This window comes from Myotis yumanensis, unplaced genomic scaffold (assembly GCF_028538775.1).
Source record: "Myotis yumanensis isolate MYYU_CA2020_CCGP unplaced genomic scaffold, mMyoYum1.0.hap1 SCAF_15, whole genome shotgun sequence".
NCBI lineage: Eukaryota > Metazoa > Chordata > Mammalia > Chiroptera > Vespertilionidae > Myotis > Myotis yumanensis.
The window spans coordinates 4,674,007-4,698,225 of record NW_027223766.1 but is presented as its reverse complement, the minus strand read 5'-3'; the positions used below and the strand labels follow the sequence as shown (position 1 = coordinate 4,698,225).

At 42.3% G+C, this 24,219-nt stretch overlaps 1 pseudogene; it reads right to left on the bottom strand.

Moving 5' to 3' along the window:
- Positions 1-268: 268 nt before the first annotated feature.
- Positions 269-17,558, bottom strand: LOC138993467 (ATP-dependent RNA helicase DDX54 pseudogene; annotated as a pseudogene).
- Between the last annotated feature and the right edge of the window lie 6,661 nt (positions 17,559-24,219).

Below are 24,219 nucleotides of genomic sequence, written 5' to 3'. Positions count from 1 at the left end.
TTTTACCAAATCCATGTCAGTTTGTACCTCAGCAAACCAAAATAGTGTTTCTTTCATTTTTACCCACAAAATTTGCAAGTCATTTCTGGACAACTACCTGAGACATATTTTCTTCTGAAATGAATAGCATTCAAACAGAAAACACGGTATATGGCCAATATAAAATGATTGTAGAACATGATTGAAAAGAACCTTTCTGTTATACCCTCATTTTCTAAATGTTGGGTAAGGATTCTTTTCCCATCAGAAACTCCACTGTAGATTTCAGTTACACAGTGTCTTCCTCCCCTTCGGTCCACCCTAAAAAAGCAAGAGGAAAGGGAAGAAGGATAAAAAGGAAAATGAAAGTTAAGTCCACCCTGTAGATCGTTTCCACACCACGTTGGGAAAGCTAGGTCGTGTTTTCTGTATGTACTATTGATACAAACTCAACTTCTTGCTTGACGTTCTAAAGAGCAAGGGAAGAGGTCACTGCAGGCTCTCCTAAACCATCCATGGGAGTTTGTGGAAACCCAGCAAATTGCCACCCAGTCAAGCATGGTTTTATGTAATATACGGAACTTTTTATGTTTGGAAACACAAGCAAACATTGGCTGGGTACATTTTATGACACTTTATCAGGTGGGAAATAGCTGTACCTCACTTTCCATCTTACATTCTGATAGTAGGAAGGTTACTAATGTAATTATATTACAACTAGAGGCCCAGTGCACAAAATTCGTGCCCTGTGGGGCCCCATCTCCCAGCCCCCCAATATTCATGTATTTTTGTATATGTGTGTATGTATGCATTTTTTGCTGTTGTTGTTAATCCTCACCTGAAGACATTTTCATTGATTTTTAGAGTAGAAGGGAAGGCGAGAGACAGAGAGAGACATGGATGTGAGAAAGACACATCAATTGATTGCCTCCTGCACATACCCCGACCAGATTGGGCTGAAACAGAACTGCTTACAGGGCCGACTGCTGGCAGCCTGCTGGGGCTCAGGTGTTGAGCATATGGCGATTTTCTGTTTTTGCTTCCACTTCTGGTAGAGGTCCCACTTGTAGGAGCTGCTGATGTAGTGACCACTTTCTGTCTTGATCTTCTTCTTGTCCTCCTGTCCTGACTGTTCCACAAACTGCTTCTTCTTCTGGTTCCACTTGAGCTGCTGCCGGCCTCTGGTCAGGTTCTGGACCTTGTTCCCCATCAGGTCCAGGACAGTGACAGCCACCTGCTGCTCAAAGGTGCCCCTGTCCCCACCAACACCTAGTTCCAGGTCACTGTCGAAGATCTTGGGCTGACAGGGGACATAGAAATCCTGGTCCAGTGGCTGGGATTGGTTCCCCACTCAAGTCCTGGCTGCTGCTGTTTCTGGCCCATGTCCTCTGTAAAGACGTCCTCCATGCTCTTTCCCTCCTCCTCCTCCTCCTCCTCCTCCTCCTCCTCCTCCTCCTCCTTCTTCTCCTCCTCTTCCCCCTCCTTCCCAGGCCCTCCTGCCACTCCTGCCAGCCCTGATGGAAGCTGGCAATGGCCTTGAAGTCCTTCTGCTGCTTGGCCTGCATCACCTGGCTGCTCAGGTCCCAGCTGGAGGCATTGATCTCAAAGATGGTTGCCCACAAGTGGTACTGCTTGATGCTGTCCACCAGCCTCAGCAGCTGCAGCTCCTCCTCCTCGAAGCTCGAGCTGAAGAGGGGGTGCAGGCCCAGCTCCTCAAGGTCCAGCTCCTTGGCCCATTTGATGGAACTCTGGCGAGGGTGCGGGCCTCAAGTGCATGTACTGCTGTTGGGTGTTGTTGGCCACGCATCCCAGACCCTGCAGCTCCAGCCACACCTCCTCATCGTCCACCATGCTCTGTGGCACCCTACCCAACATGCTGTCCATGCTGACCACACCTGAGGGCTCCTTGTGGGTGTGGACAAGGGTGATGGCAAGGCCCAGTAACAGGTGCAGGTCCAGCAGGTAGGGGACCTCATCTGGGGCCACCAAGGAGTAGCCTGTGCCACTTCAGCTAACCCAGGCCACATGACCCATTTGGTGCAGGAAGAGCTTGCCCTTGGATGGAAGCTGAAGTTGATGATGTCCAGCAGCTGGATGTCCAGGCCCAGGGTTCCAGGTCAGTCACAATGAGGGTGGAGCACTTGCCCTGGGTGAACTTTGCCAGGTTGAACTTGGCCAGGTTGGCTGTAGATGTGGGTGCAGCTCACCCACTGGAGCAGCCTCAACCCATGGAGACTAAGCAGCCAGGGGGAGGTAGACGCTTAATGCCTGAGCTTAGGGGTGGGGGGGGCAACCGAGGGTGGGCCAGATCTTCAGTTGGCCACTACAGTGTGCGTCATAGTGACCAGTCCTTCTGCTGTTTGGTCAATTGGCATATTAGCCTTTTATTATATAGGACTAGAAGCCTGGAGCATGAAATTCGTGCATGGGGGGGTCCCTCAGCCTGGCCTGCACCCTCTCCAATCTGGGACCCCTTGGGGGATGTCTGTCTGACTGATGGTTTAGTCCCAATCCCTCACTGGCAGTTGGACATCCCTCTTGCAATCCAGGATACCTGGCTCCTAACTGCTCACCTGCCTGCCAGCCTGATCCCCCTAACTGCTCTCCCCTGATGGCCTGAGCCCTCTAACTGCTCTCCTCTGCTGGCCTGATCACCCATAATCACCTTCCTTAGCCCCGTTACCATGGCTTTGTCTGGAAGGACATCTGGAAGGTCACCCAGAAGATGTTCGGTCTAATTAGGATATTACCCTCTTATTAGTACAGATTATTTATGAAATATCACATAAATAAGATTGGGAAACATAAAATGTAAAAACAATGATTACAATTACATTTATTTGGGAAGTCCCATATTAGTAATGCTATGAACTGTTATTAGCTTTTCTAGAAACACTTTTTTCTTAGCCACTGGAAGTGTTCAGCTAAGAACAAAGGTAGCTTAGCAACCATAAAATAGATGTGGAATTGATGGCATTTCATGCCCTAGCAATGTTAGTATTTTATAACACGTGCAAGCCTTAGTGCTGATGGATTTCCTTTATTTGTGCAAAATATTAGATCAGTGTCAGTTTTCTTAAGTTAGAATTTTGTTTTTAAGGCTACCTTCACTTTTCTGATGGAGAGCTGAGCAGAGCCCAAGAGCTTCCCCGGAGGCTTCACGCTGAGCTGATGATGTCGGACAGAGCCTAATCACAACAGCGAAAACAAATGGCGGGACAGGCAGCCTGATGAATACAGGTGCGAACAGTTAGCAATTAGGCTTTGGTTTAGGATCAGTTTTGAAGAGTGCATAAAATTTGTAATAATTTTCTCTCAATTATTTGAGACAAAAATCAATAGGAACTAAGTTGAGGAAAAAGGCTAATGAGAAAAGGCTGCATAATTTTAATTACCCCATAATGATAAATGGCTTTCATTGTAAATTACCATCTGTGTTTTTTCCCCTTTCACTCTATAAATTGTATTTAAAGTTGCTAAAAATAACTAGTTTCTAAGTAAAAAGCTTAGGCAAAAAGGTTATTTGACATTACAGCTACCGAAATAAAAAGAATGAGTCTGTGGTTAAGCACAATTGTATTTCACATTCTTTTTGGCCTTTCCAAAATCATAGGAAATCAATCCGGGTCCAGAGATACACATCAGACTGTGACTGCATGTCTAAGTCCACAGGAGACTCTACGAAAAGGCACAAATATATGACATGCTACTCTCCCTCCTGAAAATTCACAATTTATTTAGGTCAAAATTATCAAACATAGAAACAATAAACTGTTAACTGTCAAGTAATATGGTGTTTTCATAAGAAGATGCCAGCATGTAATGTCACAAATAGGGTGGGAAGGTAGCCAGTGTCATTTAAAACAAAAAGTAGACTGGGATCAGAAAGAGGTGGGTTTAAAAAAATAAAACAGCCCAGTCGGCATGGTTCTGTGGTTGAGGTCACGGTTTGATTCCTGGTCAGGGCATATGCCCAGGTTGTGGGCTTGATCCCCAGAGGGGGTGTGTGTAAGAGGCAGCTGATCGATGACTCTCTCTCATCATTGATGTTTCTATCTCTCTCTCCCTCTCCCTTCCTCTCTGAAATCAATAAAAAAATATTTTAAAAATAAAACAACAACTACTTATGGATACAGACAACAGTATGGCGATTACAAGAGAGAAAGAGGGGTGAGGGAAAGGAAAAAGCGTGAAGTGTGGATAAACAGTGATGGAAGGAGACTTGACTCGGGGTGGTGAACATACAATACAATATACAGATGATGTGTTATACAATTGCACACCTGAAACCTAAATAATTTTATTAACCAATGTCACCCAATAAATTCAATTACAAAAAGAATAGGTGGGTTCAATTTATGGCTTTTCTACCAACCATGTTTCTGTTAAACAGTAACTTCAATCTTCTGACCTATATTTCCCAACTGTAAAGTATTGCTACTAACTCCAATTTTAGTAGTTGTGAGAGTGATTGTAAAAAATAATACCAGGTGTCTAACACACAGGTGTGTTCAAAATGTTATTACTTTGTGCCAACAAAAAGTAATTTATTTTACTAGGCAGGGGGCATCACGTTCAAGGATCAGCTATAAATGAAATAAGTTTGCCTTTTCCAATGAGCATTCAACCTGCTTGAATGTGGCAACACCACGTAAGGCACGAAGGGAGAAGAGAAGTACCTTTAGAAATCTTAGGGACACTCTGCCCTTGGTGATGCTGGAGATAAGAAGAGTTCTTGATCTTTAATCTTCCCATTTTCCTTGACATGATTATCACCTCTTTTCATTTCCAAACATGACTTCTTTAGACATTATTTTCCATTACTGAGAAAGCGTTAGTCACCCAAATCCCTTCCCGGTGGCTTCCCAGTGTGTTTAATAGGAAACGAAAATTCCTCAGACTCACTTGCTCCCATGTATGGCTTGGGGAGGGATGTTTCTGGATTCAGTGCTTGTGCTTCCTTAATTTCTTATCCCCCAAATACATGATTCTCCCAAATTCCACCCGTATCTTTCTCTTCTTCCCTATAAAGTATCAACAAATATATTCTCCCCAAATCTTATAATCTACAGTTCCAATTAATAAAACAAACTACTGTTTATTTCAGCAGGTTTCACAGTAAGAAGTTAATTTATTATGAACTGTGAAAAAAATAATACTTATTTAAGGTCTATAAAGTCCTAAATAACTTTTATCTCCTTAGAGATGATATTTTCCATCATTGTTCAGCAAAAGTTCCAAACAAGCAGGACTGTCTAAAGGCAGCTCCCTTCCCCCAAAACGAAGGACCGAGAGTGTCACACATGCTTTGCCCTGCACTCCCATGCTGGTGTGCCAGTGTTTCCCTTTCTCTTTTTCTTTTCCCTCCTTCTCCTCTTTCTCCGCTTTATCTTCTTTGTTTCTTTTGAGTTGCCTATTTGATTTGCTTTTGATACTTTGACCTAATAAAATTTTGTCAACTAGAGGCCCAGTGCATGAAATTCATGCATGAGTGGGGTCCCTCAGTCTGGCTGGCGATCAGGGCCAATTGGTGCCAGGCTGATTGGGGCACAAAGGCCCCAGGGGGTCGGGAGAGGAGGCGATGGTCACTGGGCCAGGTGCAGAATGAACAGATGCATGATGCTGATGGTTTCCTGCCTCCCCCCACTCCTCCTTCTCTTGCTGCCATGCTACCACCTCAGCAGGCAGGCAGCAGGCTGATCAGGCTGATCAGGGCCTGCTGGCCAGGGGGAGAATGGAGCACGGAGGTTAGCCACCAGCCCCAAGGAGGGAGCTGGCTCCTGGGAAAGGGGCCATGTCAGCCACCACCCACCCTTGGTTCCCAATCCCAGCTTGGGGCCCAGCCTCAATCAGATGATCAGGGCCTGCCAGCGGAGGGAGGGACCATGGGAGATTGGCCAGCTGCGGGGAAGGGACCACTGGAGGTTGGCCAACCAGGGGAGGTTGGCTGTGGGAGCACACTGACCACCAGGGGGCAGCTCTTGCATTGAGTGTCTGCCCTCTAGTGGTCACTGCACATCATAGACACAGGTTGTTATGGTCATTAAGGTCACTTAGGCTTTTATATATATAGATTACATCACACAATCCCCTAATGTCTTCTCATTATTTTTGAAATCCAAAACCCTGCAACAATTATCCTATGTTATTGGCTCAATATGAGGAAAATAATAATTAATTATTGTGAGGTTAGAAGTGTCATATAGTTTACCTTGTTGCTACAGGAATCTATATGCAACATAGAGATTTAACATAAAGATGTAATAAGTGCTTTTTTGTTATTTACTATTATGAGAATATTTTAGCAATTATAGCTTGTTTACTTAAAATACACTGATTGTGTTAAAGAAGAAAACAGATATATAAAATATATCTAATGGAGAAAGTGACTGAACGTTACCCTTTTAAAAAGTGTTGATTCTTGTCCATATTCCCTTTGTGAGAAAAAGTAAATCCACGAAAAAAAGAACATCTAATAAAGAGTATGATTTCAATTTCCATCTTTGAACAAAACTGACCTACCATTAAATCCTGATTTTTTGTTTTTTTTTAGAAAATTCTGAGTATAATGAAGACTTATTTCTTCACAATCAACCTCAGCTCACTAAATTGCTTAAGTAGGAAGGTGTACTCTGGCATTTGAATTTTTCTAATGAACTTTGATTTAACTAATTAAAAAAATAAAACTGTTGTGTGGACACTTTGAAGGCAGAGGTATTTGTTTCATTTTCAGAGCTTCAAATGCAAACATAAATGCCAGTTAATTATTCTTTCTTACAACATCTGAGAGCATATTATTTTCACCATATAAAATTCTCCATGTATATGTATATATGTGTATATTAAACTTCTATTACAGGTCAAATATAAATTATTTCAGAAAGTAAACCTATACCACAATTCCAAGAAAAAAATATAATGGTTTCAACATACAAGAATTGGTAGATTGTTCAGGTTTTTATTGAATTAACAAACAAACAAGCTAATTTCATAAATGTGTACTGGAATTAGAATGCGTTGAGCTTGTAATATGGGATTGTGATGTCTCTGATATAACAAATGATGAACTGAGAACATTTCCAGATATCTCTATCCTGTCATTCTTCACACTCTATAAACATCTAATGATAAAAATACTAATAACTTTGTACTTGTCCTTTCCCTGTAGTGCTTGTTGTACAAACAGGCCATCATCAAGGTAAGAAAAATGTAGGATGAGAGACACCAAAATTACAGCTAAATCATTGCAGTCATCAGGTTTTTAGCAGGAGCTGCTATGACCAACTCACTCACTAGTACATAAAGATATAAAAGTGGGTGTGCATCCCTTTGCAAGGCAAAATTTCATCCACATTAAAATTATAAAAGAAGATAATTTTGTATATATTAAAGTGTACCCTATAAACACAGTAAAATGATGGAAAATTTACAAATTTCATGTTGAAGGTTTACTCAAAATCTATAAATTCTGTCATGCAGAATCCATGTTAAATATACATGCCAGACACTCTGTTAGAAGGTGAGTGGACAGATCATTAAATAATACGTGAAGCCATGAGAAGTGTACAGTCAAGTATAAGAAAAGAAAGAAAAAAAGAATTGCATGACCTCAGTCTAACAATTACATCAAAGCTTCACACAAGCATGATCATTTAAGGAAAGGAAAATTTAATGCAGGAGACCATGGGACAGACAGTTAATCCATTTTGTAGTAACTAAGTACAACTTCTTATAGAAAGGGTGCTTCTAGACCTTAAATAATTATAGTAATTAGGTCAAGAAATCACAGAAAAGGAATATGTATAGGCAAGTAGCTTGTGCTATAGACACCACAAAATTGTTTGTAAGCTAACAGTCAACCTTTTCCTTCTACATTATTCAAAAAACTTCCATTTTGTTGAGATATCATAGAAATAATTCATTCAGATTTTGCCCACCACTGGCAAACGTACAAGTCTTTACTCAGCAAGTTGTTGAAACAATTTATTGGATAATGACCAGCATGTAGCAAAATTAGCAGACTAATTACACCACCAAGTTCCCCACTTCTGCCCTGGCCCGCGCATGCCTCCTCCTTCCCCTCAGAGGCCCAGCTCCTGCCTACATGCTTGCTGGGCAGGCCCAACTGCACCGGGGAGTGAGCCATGGTGATGGCCACTTCCTGGGATGGGACGGCCAGACCACGGCGATTCATGAGGGCAATGAGGTCCGTGGGGCATGCGCAGCCCTGGGCAGCAGGGGTGGCAGCCAAGCCGAGTCTGGCTTCAGTGGGGTCAGTGGGAGCCTGTTGAGGCCACCCCATCCCCCACAGGTCCTGGGCGGATGGTGGCTCAGTGGAGAGCAGTGTCTCCATGCATGGTGCCCAGGGGTGGCTGTGAGCTGCTGCAACCCTGCCCCATGCTTCGAGGAGGGGGGAAGGCTCTCAGCCACCAGCACCCTAGGCTGCACTACCTGTGCCTCAGCCTGCCAAGTTGGCAGGGTCCAGAGCAGGTGAGCTGCTCCCTTCCCCCAGTGGTAGAACAGGGAGGAGAGTGCTGGGTGCAGGGAGGGGACCTCAGCTGGGATCCTCCTGGTGTGGGGAAGGGGCCCAGCCTGGGCCTGGTGGGGAACTTAGAAAGTCTGGCTAAGCAGGTGCTGGTTCATACTAACTCTTACTCTGTCATCTTCCCCCAGCTCTTCAAGCTAGCCCCCCTGCCCCACCTGTCCAGGGGAACGAGCTCTGGGTGACCTCCCTGAGCTCAGACTGTGGACCCAGAGACCTCAAGGAAGAGTGCAGGGGCTGGTGCAGAAGTACCAGGGCAGAGTTGCTTCAGTGTCTCGGTGAAGTTTGCAACTGACCCAAGGAGGAAACCTGAGAGGGGAAAGGCTGGGAGGCATGAATTGCCAGCACTTTAGCCATTTGAAAACAGCTTCACTTGGAATGTTCAGCTGAGAAGTGAGAGGGCTGAACTCCACCATCGCTGGGCTCCTGTCAGTCCGAGGCCCTAGTGTCCACCACGACAAGGAAAGAACAGAGTGAGGGGCCTGGAGGAAGGGAGGACAATTGAAGAAAACCGTGTCTAGACTTTCCCCAGACCTCTCCTTCTTTCTGCTGCCTACAAGAGCCCCAGGCCCGGCCACAGTTCTGTCTCCACCTTTTAGCCCCCTATTCTCCAACCACAGAGGAAAGAAATAAGGGAGGAGTCTGTGCTGCCTTCAGAAAGTATCTATATACCTGATCGGCCAGTTGCCTTCCACAGAGGGAGGCCAGACTGCGGCTTAGGCCCCTCCCCACAGGGACATCAGTAGGACATCCTGTGAGGGCTCCCAGACTGTTAGAGGGGGCAGGCTGGGCTGAGGGATGCCCCCCGAGTGCACTGGGCCTCTAGTTTATATATAAAAACTTTATTATAATCATTTACATCGTAGGTAATATGTCATATGCAATATAATATTAATATAGATTATAATAAATTATTTTGTACTAGTAATATTTTATGTTATATAGATATTGTGTTAACATATATTCTATATATGCCTACTATCACTATTATAATATATTCTATATATTCTATTTATATAAATATACCTACATCAACATTATAATATATAATATATGTTATAGAATCTCTTAGATGTATCAATAATATAACAGTAAAGCATTTCTTCATGAAGCCCATGATGGAAAATACATTTTCTTCTAACATTTGTGATACAATTTTTTTTGAAAGTCTCTATTTAAGCATGTTAGGAATTCTGCTGTCCACTGCACATGACTTATCTGAATGCAGGCATGTGATGAGATGTGAGGAAGGAGCCACCTGTGTCCACTAGGAAAGATTACTTTTCCTGATAAAATGAGGGAAGGTCCATGGTTTTCCTGCCCCCTTTTCTGCCCACTTGGAACATTTTTATGGAGATTTGTCATCTATCTTCCTTGTATGGGGACACAAGACTAAGAACCAAAGGCCAGCATGCATTTGGTTGTTATTCTGTTTCTTGCAGCCAAAACCATCCTAACTAATATACCACCAGAGTGTATACTATTTTCAGGGAAAAATGATTTAGCAAGATAAAAAAAAATTCAGGTTGATGTGGGTTTTAAACAGGAGAATTAGAAGAGTAAACTTGCATATTAAAAATTTGGTTCTGTTGTAGAACAACTAATACTAGTAAAGGTTTGAATCAGAGAGCACATGGAAAAGCTAGAACATGTCCATTTCCATTAGAGATATGAGAACCAAAATTAAGAAAACAACTATGAGATTGAAGACTGCATGGAGACAGTTTGGAAAGGTAACTGAGATAAATAAATATGCCCCTTGAAAAGCTACGTGCTTTCCCAGTAGATTAGTGCGTTTTTATCATATTCCTCGACCATGGGTGATCATTTAAACAAGTCCTTTAGGAAAAGTTTGTGAAATTTCTAAATGAACATATCTAGTAGTGGTCAAATGTATGGCTTTAAGTGCCGAGAGAGAGATTTCAAATAGTAACATGAACAGGAGAATAATAATCACAGAGAAGCAAATTCAAGCCACAGGCATTGTTCGTTTTACCAATACTTGCTGGGTGCTTAATGTAGGCCAGGAAGCGTTCTATGTACTTCACATGCAGTAGTGAGGAAAACACAGTAAAGATCTGTCTCTTGTGGAGCTTACATTTCTTATGTGCAATAGATACATATGGATATTTGCTTGGTCTGTGTGTGTGTGTGTGTGTGTTTGTGTTCATTCCCCTCACCAGTGTATTCCTTGATGAAATATTAAATAGTTTCCTCCATCCCATCCTAAACCCATAGTCAGAAGGTGGGTTTCCCTCTTACACATTATATCTACAATATCATGACTCTCCTTTAAGCTTTTTGTAGGTATTCCCACTGACTTCCTTATTTAGTGAGGGTGATCAGTTAATAGTCATTCTAAGAAAGTGTTTGCATCATTTCCTTGGGCCCTAGCCAGAGCATTTTTAAATTCTGGCAGAAGTGATTACCCTGTGATACCACATAGACTTTTGTGTAATGGGAAAGCTTGTTAACATTGTATACCTGTCCTTCTATCTTTCCATATATCTATACCCACTTGCTCATCTGTAATTATATCAGCATCTATATCCATATCTATACCTATACCTACCCCTACACCCACACCCGATACCAGTATCCTGTTATCTATCTAGCTGGCATTGTAATTATGTCTGATATCTCTTCTTAGTAGTATAAACAAGGTTCATTAACAATTATAAAATAACTCCTTGTAATTGATGATATAGTTTACATTTTAAAGTTTTTTCACCTGCCAGAGCAATTAGCAAATATTCCAAGGTTTAACATCATTAATTTTTATTTAGATACAGCTTCTAAAATTCCTTGGCCCTGGCCATTTAAACAGTATAGATAGGCACACATTTCCCCACACATTAATTAAAAACAATTACTATGAAATAAAATAATAAAGCACTTTAAAGTTAAAGAATAATCCTTCTGTGAGAAAAATAGTATTTTAAAGGACAGTGATTTATTTTAAATCTTAAAGGTTTAAGTCTAAATCATAAAAAAACCACACAAGTATAAGCTAGTAAAAACTCTGTTAACTACTAAGAGCCCAAAGTCTTGCGATGTTTAATTTTGACAGACCCAATTCTATTAAGCTGGATATCTATTTAAGCAGAGCTCTAAATTAATCAATGGTATGCATTTAGTTACAAGCAGATGTAAAATAATGAATTGCTTAGTGAACCCTTCTTTTTATCTACTCTGATTCTAGATAGATAACCAGATAGAGTATATCTGAGTTTTTCCCGTGTTTTGAAATCACATCACCAATATTATGAAGTGATGGGTTGGATTGTCTCCACTGACTTTTGTGGGTAAATTAATATTACTAGCTCTCCCTGGATACTGTTTTCTCATTATTTATTGTTTTTTCTTTCTAAGGGTTTAAAAATAATTGCCTCAAAATATGTTCAAGTCATTCTTTCAAGTGAGAAGACACTTGAATTGCTAACCCGCTAGTTGTTATATAATGAGCTACGATATTGTGCTGCTTCTGGCACTTAGCACTCGGGAAATGGCATTGAATTTCAGCAACCAGAGCCGTCTCCTTTCTCATTTCCCCTGTGTGATCCACTGCAGATCTTTTACTATACTAAAAATCATATAAGTATGTGATTTAGGCATGCATAACTGAGTGGAAGAAAATAAATATAATTAGTGGCACTATCCAAATGTGTTATTAAATCAACTTAGTCCGTCAAAACATTCTACACATCTGCATTATATCAGGCACTGTACTAGATGCTAGGAATCCAAATAACATATGTTCTAATCAGTTTTCCAAAGAGCTTATATTTTTATTTTGGAGACAGAATAAGTGCCTGAATACAGTTAGGATATTTAACAGAGGCCCTAAGCTTATAAGAATGCATGATCATATTCATATAAGCATGTCTACAGTATTCACAACCACACACACTGTTGTATCATCTGTAGATTGTATTGTGTGTTTACCACCCAAACGCAAGTCCCTGAATAGTTCATTGCATAGACTGTGTACACCGTCATTGGCGTAATGTCTGCTAAGTGAAAGGGGCCATGACGGAGTGTGCAGGAATAAGCTGTGCGCCCAGGCAAAGAGTCGCCGAGGGAGCGGTACTCTCAGTACTTGAATGAATCAGGGAAGATTTCAGCATAGAGAGGATGGCTATATCCAGTCTTCCCAGACGCAGAAGCTGGTCACCCTGGCTCACGCACAGCACGGAATTCCAAGCAGAAGGAAGAGCTTGAGAAAGGTGTGAGGTCACAGAGGTAAGGGCTCATGAAGACCCAGAATCCTCCCAGGGCCATGGGCCAGGGAAGGGAGCAGAGCTGAGGCAAACACAGGTGAACGCCTTAAAAGTCCGCAGGCTTCTGCTCCATTCTGTGCAGCAGATGTCAGTAGGCAGAAAGGCACCTCTTCTCCTGCTCATCCTGGCGCAGCCATGGGTCTTCTCATCACATCGCTCCCAAGAGCCACAAGTACCATTTCCGAGTGGTCATATGAGCAGATACCTAACCAGCAACTCTGTTATGTTAACTAATTAAAGAATATGAACGAAACGTGGGAGATGATGGCTTTAGCTTTTTGTAAACATTCCTTGGGGCAGCCCGGAGGATGAACATCAGGGAGCTGTGATAGAATATTTCTCTTTACATATTAAAACTTAGATCTTGTCAGCTCAATGTTTACCTGTTTCGGCAGAAAATGTCCTGAGTACTGAAAAGATTATATCTTCTCAAGAGCACATTTAAGTAGCAGAAAGAATGTTCTCAGGTGGACTTGGGATTCACAGCTACTAATTGCTACAGGGTATATTTTCAATGTCTTTAAATTAGATTTTTGTTTTCTCTTCAAGGCAACATTTGCATTTTCAAGCTGCAAGAGTGGAATGCAACATCGTTCGGCACCTCCCCGTTGCCTTTCCCTACCACTGGAATCCCTCGGCACCAGGCCTCTCAGCGTCAGCACCTGGTGCCAAGGAGGCCGCTGCCGGAGGAGGTCCATGCCGGTGTCTGACGGTGAGCACAGGGACATCTTCAGAGAATCGGAACCACCTAAGGAGGCAGCCCTGAAGTCATTTTAAAGGCAAAGAAATAAGAGCAAAAATAAACAAACAAGATAGAAACAGACTCATAGATACAAAAATCAGACGGACAGCTGTTTTGGAGGCTGGGTGAAAAAGATGAAGGGATTAAGCAAAAAGAAAAAATGAAAAACCTCAGAAGGAGATGGGGAGATGGGGAGAGGTAGCAGAGGGTAAAAGGGGATGAGGAAGGAGACTTGACTTGGGACGGCGAAAACACAATACAACACACAGATGGTGTATATAGGATTGTACACTTGAAACCTATATAATATATATATATATATATATATATATATATATATGAAAATACATGATACTGAACATTAAAAATAAAAGAAATAAATTAGGTTAAGTCCCAATTATCTGATTGGTTTTTGATTCTTTATTGACAAATTCAATTTGTTAAAAGTTGAAGTAAGCACAGTTCACTTTTCAAGATCACTAAATTGTGAATATTAAAATTCAAATGAGTTGATGTCAGCAGGTATATAAACCACATGCTTTTATGAACGTGTAGGACTTTTTTCAATATTGACCAAGTTCGTCCTCGATTTCTTTTTTAATTTTTTTACTCTTTAATATATTTTTACTGGTTTCAGAGAGGAAGGAGAGGAAGAGCGAGATAGAAACATCAATGACGAGAGAATCATTGATCAGCTGTCTACTGCACACCCCACACAGCAACCCGGGCGTGTGTCCTGACCAGGAATCAAACCGTGACCTCCTGGTTCCTAGGTTGAGGATAAATCACTGAGCCATGCCGGTCAGGCCGACCTTGATTTTTGAAAAACAAATAAACAACAACCAATATCTTTCTTTCTTTCTCTCTTTCTTTCTTTCTTTCTTTCTTTCTTTCTTTCTTTCATTTCTAAGAAAGAAATTAGATTTCCCAAGTCACAGACTGTTTAGAAAACAGTCTGTTTTTAATGCAAAGACTGAGTTTAAAAGCTTTTAATGTTTGCCAATAGTTTAAAGCCTTAATACAAAGTGCAATAAACAGAATATCTAACCTATCTAACCGGACGACAGTGTGGTGACTGCTGAGGGGTGGGAAGAGGGTGCAGAGGTGCGGGGTGTTGGGGGAGGTAGGGGGGTGGAGGAGGGTAAAGGGTGATAAATAGTGATGGAAGGAGACTTGACTCAGGGTGGTGAACACACAATACAATACACAGATGATGTGTACAGAATTATACACCTGAAACCCATATGATTTTGTTAACCAGTTTCACCCATCAATTCAATATAAAGGAAATTAATAAATTAATTAATTATTTTTTTAAATCTGAAAACAATGGGGTTTTTAGTGTCAACTCAGTGTGTGATTTCACACATTAACTGTACTCCTTGGCATGAAGTTACACATATGCTCCCAGTCTATGTAAATGAGTCTGCAGCCAACTGCTCCAGGTCTGAGGACTTGGTCACAGTGCCCACTGCTCAGTTTCCTTGAAAAGCTTATTAACCAGAGTCCCAGTGAAGCCTGCGATCATCTTTTCCATGTTCTGCACATAAGTTTAGGAATGTTCTGTGCTTCATGAATGCTGCTGGGGGAATGGAATCCTCCCAAGTGCCCTGTGGCTCCTGAGCCTCTGCCGGGCCAGCAGCTCCCCAGGAGGATGGAGCACACGCATCAGCAGAGTGCTGCCATGGATGTGAAGGGTTTGCTGCAAAGCGCCTGTGGTGGTGTGCCAGGGTCTACATGTACCAATGTTCAAAGTCTTTCATTAACATAATAGAGGACATTGACAACTTTATTAAACTTGGGATTTCCCCCAAATGTTTAAAATCTTTGCAGTTATCAGCCTAATTATTTAAATATATAATAAAAGCCTAATATGCTAAGTGTTCGAGTAGTCGAACAGTCGCTATGATGAGCATTGACCACCAGGGGCCAGAGCCTTTGACCGGTAAGTTAGTTTACTGATGGGTTCCTGCTGATCAGGATTGGGCAAGATGGGCTGAATATGCCCTGAAGCCCTTCTGCAGACCCTCCCCAGCCCTGATCATGCACCGGTGGGTTCCCTCGGCCTGGCCTGCACCCTCTCGCAATCCAGAACCCCTTGGGGGTTGTAAGAGAGCCGGTTTCGGCCCATTCCCCACAGTCCAGGCCGAGGGACCTCACTGGTTCATGAATCCGTGCACCGGGCCTCTAGTATATGTATCCTATATAATAAAAGCCTAATATGTTAAGTTTCCAGTCGACCCATCAGCTATTCAACCAATCAAAGCATAATATGCTAATGATATGCTAAGGCTGCTCAACCACTCGCTATGACATGCACTGACCACCATGGGGCAGATGCTCTAACTGGTAGGTTAGCTTGCTGCTGGGGTCCGGCTGATCGGGACTGAGCCAGACAGGCTGGACTCACCCTGGAGCCCTCCCACGGTTCCTCCCCAGCTGGCCAAACTCCCACATCCCTCCCCGGCCCTGATTGTGCACCCATAGGTCCCTCGGCCTGGCCAGTACTCTATTGCAATCTGGGACCTCTTGGGGGATGTCAGAGAGCCAGTTTCAGCCTGATCCCACAGGCCAGGCTGAGGGACCCCACTGGTGCACGAATTCATGCACTGGGCCTTCTATCTAATAAAGAGGGAATATGCTAATTGACCATCACGCTGCCACAAAGATGGTGGTACCCACAGTCAATAAGGAGGGAATATGCTAATTGGCTGCCCCACCCTCAAAGATGGTGGCACCCACAGCCACAAGATGGCAGTGCCCAGTCCCCTCAGCCCTTCAGCTGCCCAGGGCCACCTGAGGCTCAAGTAACCAGGGCTGGCCGAGGCTTGTGCTGAAGGCAGTGGTAGCAGCAGAGGTGTGATGGGGCGTCACCTTCCCCTGATCGCCAGGTTGCTTCCCACCCCTGAGGGCTCCCAGACTGTGAGAGGGGGCAGGCCGGGCTGAGGGACCCCCCGCTCCAGTGCATGAATTTTCATGCACTGGGCCTCTACTATATATATATATATATATATATATATATATATATGTGTGTGTGTTTTATGTATTTGATATGATACAGATATTATTAAGCTTTGCAGGGGAAGAGAAAAAGAGTAAAAGACCAAGAGAAGATTCTGATGTGTAGCCATTACAGTATTTGGCTCATATTCTTTCCATGTTAGTGTTAGGATTGTATAACTGGGATACTAATGTAGAAATAGTATTCTATGGAGAAGTTTATGACATATTAAGTTAAATATTTATGAAATTTTGTTCTGTTCAATCCAATGTAACTGTGCCAAACTTTTATTAGGTTAATGTAAAAAAAGATATAGAATATTAAAAAAATCATAATCCTGAATCAAAATATAGGCAAGTAGATAAAATGTATACAATATAACCTAGCCTTTTATAGGCATTAAATGCTAAAATAGATGTTCATAATGTGTCATTCTGTTTAAAAATATCTATTATATAGTTTCCTTACACTCTAAAATTTGACAGAGGTTTTCAAAATTTTCCCTAGATTATATTAGGGTGCTCAAAGGTTAAAGTCTTAGTTATGCTTGGATGGCGGGAGAAATAAGCTAGCCTCCAAGCCCTTCAGAGAGAGAGAGAGAGGAAGAGAGAGGTGATGGAGGGAAAACATTCCTATACTCCTATATCTAGATGATGATAGATAGATAGATGGATAGATAGATGATAGATAGATAGATAGATAGATGATAGATAACTCTCTTCCTAGTCTTTGCTCAATAAAGGGTTCAATGGCTCAACTTGCTTAAAACACTTGGTTTAGTTTTAAGCCACAATGATATTTAGAGGTCAACCAATGCATTTTTGAAAGATGTAGCTGGCTTTTTCTGGTAACACTTTGCTTTCTGATTGATGTATTTTAATGCAAGAAGTTCACTTACCATAAATAAAACTGCCTACCATGCAGTCAGCAGTGATGGCGATGTGTTAAAATTATACCTTTCTGCACACTTTCTTCAGGAAAAGTGAGCACTACAGTGTTAGAGCCTGAACGCATGCTGGACTCTAATGCACAGTGACCTTGTCAAGATGTTGAGGGGAAGAGGCAGGTGAGTATATTCTTCAGGGGTCGCAGAGCTTGAGCTTGTCAAAAACATGATGCACCACTGTGCCTACCTTCATTTCTCAGCAGGAGACGCTCAGAAGTTTTAGTACCAGAAAGCGCACAAAAATGTGTGTGTGTGTGTGTGTGTGTGTGTGGAGGGGGGTGGTGGTAAAGAGTGATGGACAAAGAAAAATCTCTAGGAGCTATCTCACCGCTAGTTACCTCCCACTAAGTGGCTTGTAAACATTTAAATGCAGATATTAGCCAGAATTAATGCTGGATCACAGCAAGAGGTCTGAGCTTCCCCATCAATCACCAGAAATTTGTTTCTGCTTTTATTTTCTTTGTTGCTCTTAGCATCAAATTACTCAAAATCATTGTTACTACAAGATAAACTGTCAATAAGTGCCCACTTTTACATACTTTTCCTTCGCTAATGTAACATGGCTAATTCTGCAGTTAATAAAACGAAAGCGCTCCTTGTGTAGTGTAACCCTAATCCCCCTGGTTAACCTGCTTCCTGTGAGGTAACCGCCTGCACCAAGAACAGGTGCGAATTTCACGGAAGGGTTTCTGCCACCAGCTGCCCAGGTGACCTTTCAGGACCAACATTGTTTTCCTGCTGGGGGGTCGCTGCCCTCAGACAGCCCTCAGCTGTTACATTGGAATAGATTGGGCCAAAGAGATTCCTCGGGTCCATCGTCCCACCCCATTCGCAGGATTACCAGTTGTCACAGGTACATAAAGGCGGGCCTTCTCCCTGACTCAGGACAACTCCCGAGGCCTCTGTGGGCTTGCTTAGCCAGGGGCCAGACTAAATTACCCTCAGCTGCTCTCTGCCCAGGCCTGCCCCCTCCTTCCCCAGATGCATTCCCTGGACACTTAACAGGGTTGAAATACTCAATTGGATGGTATATATATTTTAATGTAATTTACAAACCTATTGATCAATTAAAGGTAATGTGGTTTAATTTCAAATGTTTGTTGTTCCACTTCATAAAATGAACTAAAGAAGCTTCACTGATGCAGGATGCTTTCAAACAACACATTCAAAATTTTCCAAAACAAAAAGATCAACCAATTTGGATTTATGAATGAGCAGTGCTTCTCTTACTAATAATAACCTTTAATCCTTTCTTTAATTTTTAAATATATATTTAGTTGTTATTCAAAGTTACATATCCAAAGGAGTTCCAGGACATTTGGAAAAAATAGTGGAAAGCAAGTGGTTTAGAGCCAAAATACTGACTTAGAGTAAGATATGTTTTTTATGCTGCCTTTTGTGTCCCCAAAGTACTCCCCGAGCAAATTTCCTTCAGAGTCTCTGAAACTTCCTTTGATTTCACACTTCTCCCTATTCACCTTTAATCTATAAAGACGCCTATTTTGTCCACACACAGGTGCAGGCAACTGACAAAATGCAAAATCATAAGTGTACACTCACACGGAGTCGACCTCCTCTGATTTGAATTGGAACCCGTAAGCATGAATTAGCTACTAAAAGTAGTGGTCACTGAACGTTGCCATTTGGAAGGTCAACCAAAATCTATAAAATCTCACAACTGTAGGAAAATCAATATCTCATTAAACTCCCGTCATCAACTATTATTTCATTCATGTCTAATGTCACTCTCACATTTGCTAAGTCTGCAGGTTGAACTCGATATGCACTCATTAACACTCGTGGCCCTTGCACCAAGGAACTAGCAGGCATAGATTCCTTGTCTTTGACATAATTTCATGGTCATGAAGCCAAAGGAGGTTTTGACTGGAGGGAGAAAGCATTTGGAATAATTGGTGAATGTTAATAATTTGGTACTAGGACTCACCTCCTAAATTGTCTTACAATGGAATTTCAATAGGAAATTATCTCAATCATTTACATCTACCATACAATGCAATTAATTACAACAGTGTAGCTAACTGCGCACTAATTACCTTCAGGACATGTTGAAACAAAGACTAAATTCAATCCTTAAAAAGGTTATCTTATATTTGAGTTTCCATATATTGTGTTGAAATTTGTTTAAAGTAACATTCAAGATTGTGTTATTAAACAAATGCTCTTTTTTTTAAGGGAAATGTGGCTAAACTCAAACCACAGAGTTTCAGCAGCAGTATAGTCTCTAAAGGTCCATCTGCATTTTGCCACTCATCAGGATCTAGTTCAGGAAGAAGGAGAGAAATGAGTTGGAATGACTGCCTTCTTCCATGATTTCCATCTTTTTCCCGAATATGTCATCAGAGAATTTTGAGAAACCAGCCTTTACTGTCTGGGAATATATATCCCATATGTAAGGATGAACAGGAGGTTTATTTTTATCCTTTGTTCAACATAAAATAAAAACATATGATTTTGAAGCAATAATAAGTTTCCCTTAACTAGAACCAGCAACAACCAAAAAGAATCGCAGATCTATGACTGGGCCCTGGGTTCAGACAGTCAGACAGGCAAGACGGCATGGAAGCCTTCCTAGTCCCCCACAGGCAAGATGCTGAAAACAGTGTGGTTGGGACGGGGTCATCCTGGCTGAAGGAGAGGAGATGGAGAGGATAACCTAGGGGTGGGAAGGAGAGGAAGGGAGAAGGGGAGCACTGAGGAGTGGACAGAGAAAGAAAAGCAGAGGACAAGGGAAAGGGGGATGCGATGGAAGACAGAAGAGTAGAAGTAAGATAGGAGAGTGAGAGAGGGAAGATGGTCTTAGGAATATCAACTGCAGTAAATGCAATCACAGGTTGAAAAGAGGGGAAAAATGAGATAGAGGTAACATAAAGCTTTGCCACCAGGATCCCAGCAGGATCCTGTTAGTGCAGGTCCCTGGCTCACCCTGGTCCCTGCTGGCCCAGCAGACCCAGGCAGCACCCCTGGCTTCAGGCTTCCAGAGGATGCTGGGAACCCAGGATCCCAGCCCCCAATGGGCACCTGCCTCTTCCAGAAGCCCCTGGTGGCTCAGGAGCTTCCTCAGCTCCAGGCTCCTAGAGGCCCCCCTTAACCAGGAATCCAATCCATCTTGGCACCTGCCAGCTTCCACCACTCCAGGAGGCCATTGTGGCCCAGATTCCCAATGGACTCCCACATACCAGGCTGCAGGAACATCCCAGCACCTCCAATTTCAGCAAAGAAACACAACACCAGCACACACACACACACACATACACACACACAAACACTGACACAACACAGAATGGGAGTGCAAAGAAGGAAACTGTGTCATCTGCACCGGCGTGGGCCGAGATGGCATGATGCTCAGTGAAATAAGTCAGACAGAGACAGACACATGCTGCATGTTCTCACATATATGTGGAATGTAAAAAGAGACAGAGTAGACGGGTAGCTACCAGGGCCGGGTTGGGGGGGATGAAGAGACGGTGGTCAAAGTGTCAGACTTCCAGTTGTAAGATGAGTAAGTTCTAGAATCTTCTGTACAGCATGATGACTACATTAACAATGGCTTATTATATACTTGAATGTTGTTAAGAGAATAAACCTTAAATATTATTGTCACACACACAAAAAAAATGAAAATTATGTGAGGGCACGGAGGAATGTGTTCGGTAACCATATTGTGGTCTTTTTCCCCCTCCACATACACAGGTATTAAATTATCATATTGTACACCTAAACTTGATATTATTACATATCAATATCTCCATAAAGCTGGAAAAATTTAAGAGCCATCACTATATTTAAAAAACACACACTCAAAATATATGTATATAAAAAGGCACAAATTAAAGAGAAAGAAAAAAAATGGGAAAACATATAAGCGAAGTCTAGAGCCCAAAATCAGTAGATGTGGAGGAGCCTGTGCTAACATTTCTTGGCAGATTTTATAAGGATAGAAACCAATTCACAATTTTGTCTCATTCTCATAAGAAAATAATCGTTAGTATGATTTTAACATTGTTGGAGCTGAACTGAAATTTTCATGCACAAAATAACAGGCTCCCGAAGCCCAGAATTGCAGGGCTAAACAGATGTCGGATCGTTCGCCACAGTTTCCGGAGCTTCTGCCCTGAGGCGATGGGGCAGCTCTAGACACTGCGGTGCAGCGATATCACTGGTTTGATCAGCGCTGGGTCCCTCTGGTAGCTCGCCACCCCCATGGCTGTACCATGAGGTGCTGCTGAAAATACACCGGGGGTGTTCGCTGGGTCCTCAACAATCCAGCTTTCATTCATGACCCTGATACCACTGGGTATGTTAACCACACGATGCCGTTCTTTATCTTCTTATTTATTTTTAATTTTTGTTAACCCTCACCCTTGGATATTTTTCCATTGACTTTCTTTTAGGGAGAGTGGAAGAGAGAGGGAAAGACAGAGAGAAACATCAATGTGAGAGAAACATTGATTGGTTGCCTCCTGCATGAGCCCTGACCAAGGCCCAGGCCAGGGAGGAACCTGCAACCAAGGTATGTGCCTTTGACCGGAATGGAACCTGGGTCCCGTTGGTCCGCAGGCCAATGTTCTATCCACTGAATCAAACCAGCCAGGACACACGGTGCCATTCTTTAAATGAAAGAGGAAGCAAATAGGATTGCAAAATAAATAGACTGGGCTTCCAAAACAGTGTCCTCACCCTCGAGTGAATGACTTTGATGCCAGAGGGTACCATTTGGTTTTCTGGAAGCAGCCATTTATTTCTCAGATGGTACCCTGAACATGCTCATTTGCATGTAATTGATAAGCACTGTGCCCTCTGAAAAACCTGCTTGCCGTCCTCAGCATTTGCAGGAGTGGCATGTCTTTCTGACAGTGAAATCTTACTCTAACGAAATGCCCTCTTCAGGGTCAGGCCACACAGATCAGCCTGCCATGTCCCTTCTACGGTTTTCTAATTCATTTCTATTCATTTGGCTCCTGACAGACACCCACTACTTAGTCTTAATTACAGAGAATGGGCCTGCTAATTCACATGGACAGGTTTCAGTGAGAGTTTTAAAATGCTTCCTTTATATGATATCCAGAAGCCCAGCTGTCACAGAGTTTACCAAACAAACCCCAGAAAGCGTGCCTGTTTCCTGCATTCGGGGTTTGAACACCGTCCATTGCTTTCTGGCTTCAGAGCCTCAGGAAGGCCATCTGCTCGGTTGGAGCCCCAGTGGCTCCAGTTTATGCCACTTGGAGGCAATGAAGCAAGATCTCCCTGGACAGCTAACAGGTAGGAAGTCATAATTTTGATGTTTTAAAGGTAGATCACAATTAAAAAACAAAATTAAAACCCTTTAAAATATTTTAACATAATTGTGAAATGCATAATTGAGCTCTTTTTTCTCTTCCACCAATTTCCATTGAGGCAAATGCCTTCGGGAACAGGTGTTCTAAGTCATGTTTACGGAATGTCTGCTATGAGATACCTGGGCCATCTATGTTACATATATGGACAGAAAAGCATCCCTGTGATGCCTTAATCGAAGATTTTGTTGCCAATATAACCAAACTCACAAACTGTTGCAAAAGAAAGTAAATTATGATAATGTCAATTCCTTAAACACTCTCTAATTCCTTCTCAAAAAATGTGAATTCCAAATTGATTTGTTACACCTTCTGTGACCTTGGGGTAATTAGTTGACCCTTTTGTTCTTAATCACACTGTCTGTAAAATTTAAATTTAAAATGTGTGTTTGGGATCTACTAAATATGTGCACTATATTATTTGTATTTCCACTGCATATAGGTTAAACTATATAAATATAGACACAAACGTATCTATGTGAAGTTGAGTGTACAATCTGCTAAGCATCATCTTTGTCAACTAGTTAAGAAAACTTACTTAGCTTCAGGAGGCAATTTATAAGGAGGCCCGTCTATCAAATTATTTCTACCTCTTTTTAAAGTAGTTTGGCCATGTGGAGGTGAATTTCTCACCTGTGAGTTGTTAGAAGGAGCACCTCCTACAGTGTAGGACCTACACAGCACTGCAATCCTTTCTCCACCTGTTCTTGCCCTGGACATGGGGCGCCTACTCGGTAGAGCAGTCTCATCATGTCTGTATGACCCACACCAGCCAGGGCCCCCACAAAACATACCTAGGACATGCTTCCAGAATCCATGCTAAAATAAAGAAACAAACAAAATCCTCTGTTGTTCTCTCTCTAAATACACAGAGACACCATTGAACGGGGGACAAAGAATACATTGATTTGAGGTAAGTAGAATTTCGGTTTGAATTCTAAATACGTAAGTGTTGGATAGAGCAGGATGCCCTTGATGTGAACCTGCTTTAGAATAATCCAGGGACCTTCTGAAAATGCCCTCTGGTTGTGGAGGCACAACAACCAGCCTGAGGTTGTGCTGACAACCTTCAGGGTGATCCAGTACCTGTTCAGGGAACCGCACTTCCTGTAGCAAGTCCCCAGAGCACACATGTCCCTAAGTCTGATTTCCTTAGTTAAATCGTCCTGTGTCTAAAGGGAACCTGTGCCACTGGGCTCTTTGAAGAACACTTACTTTAAGATTTCTCAGTGTTCCAGCTTCACATTAGTTATTAACACACTTGGAAACATAACCAAGCACCGTGTAGATGTGGATAAAAGAAGACACAAGCGGATTTGAAGTTTATAGTAAGTGCCAACCAGTTACATGAACTGTTTGTGTGTCTGCTGTGTTC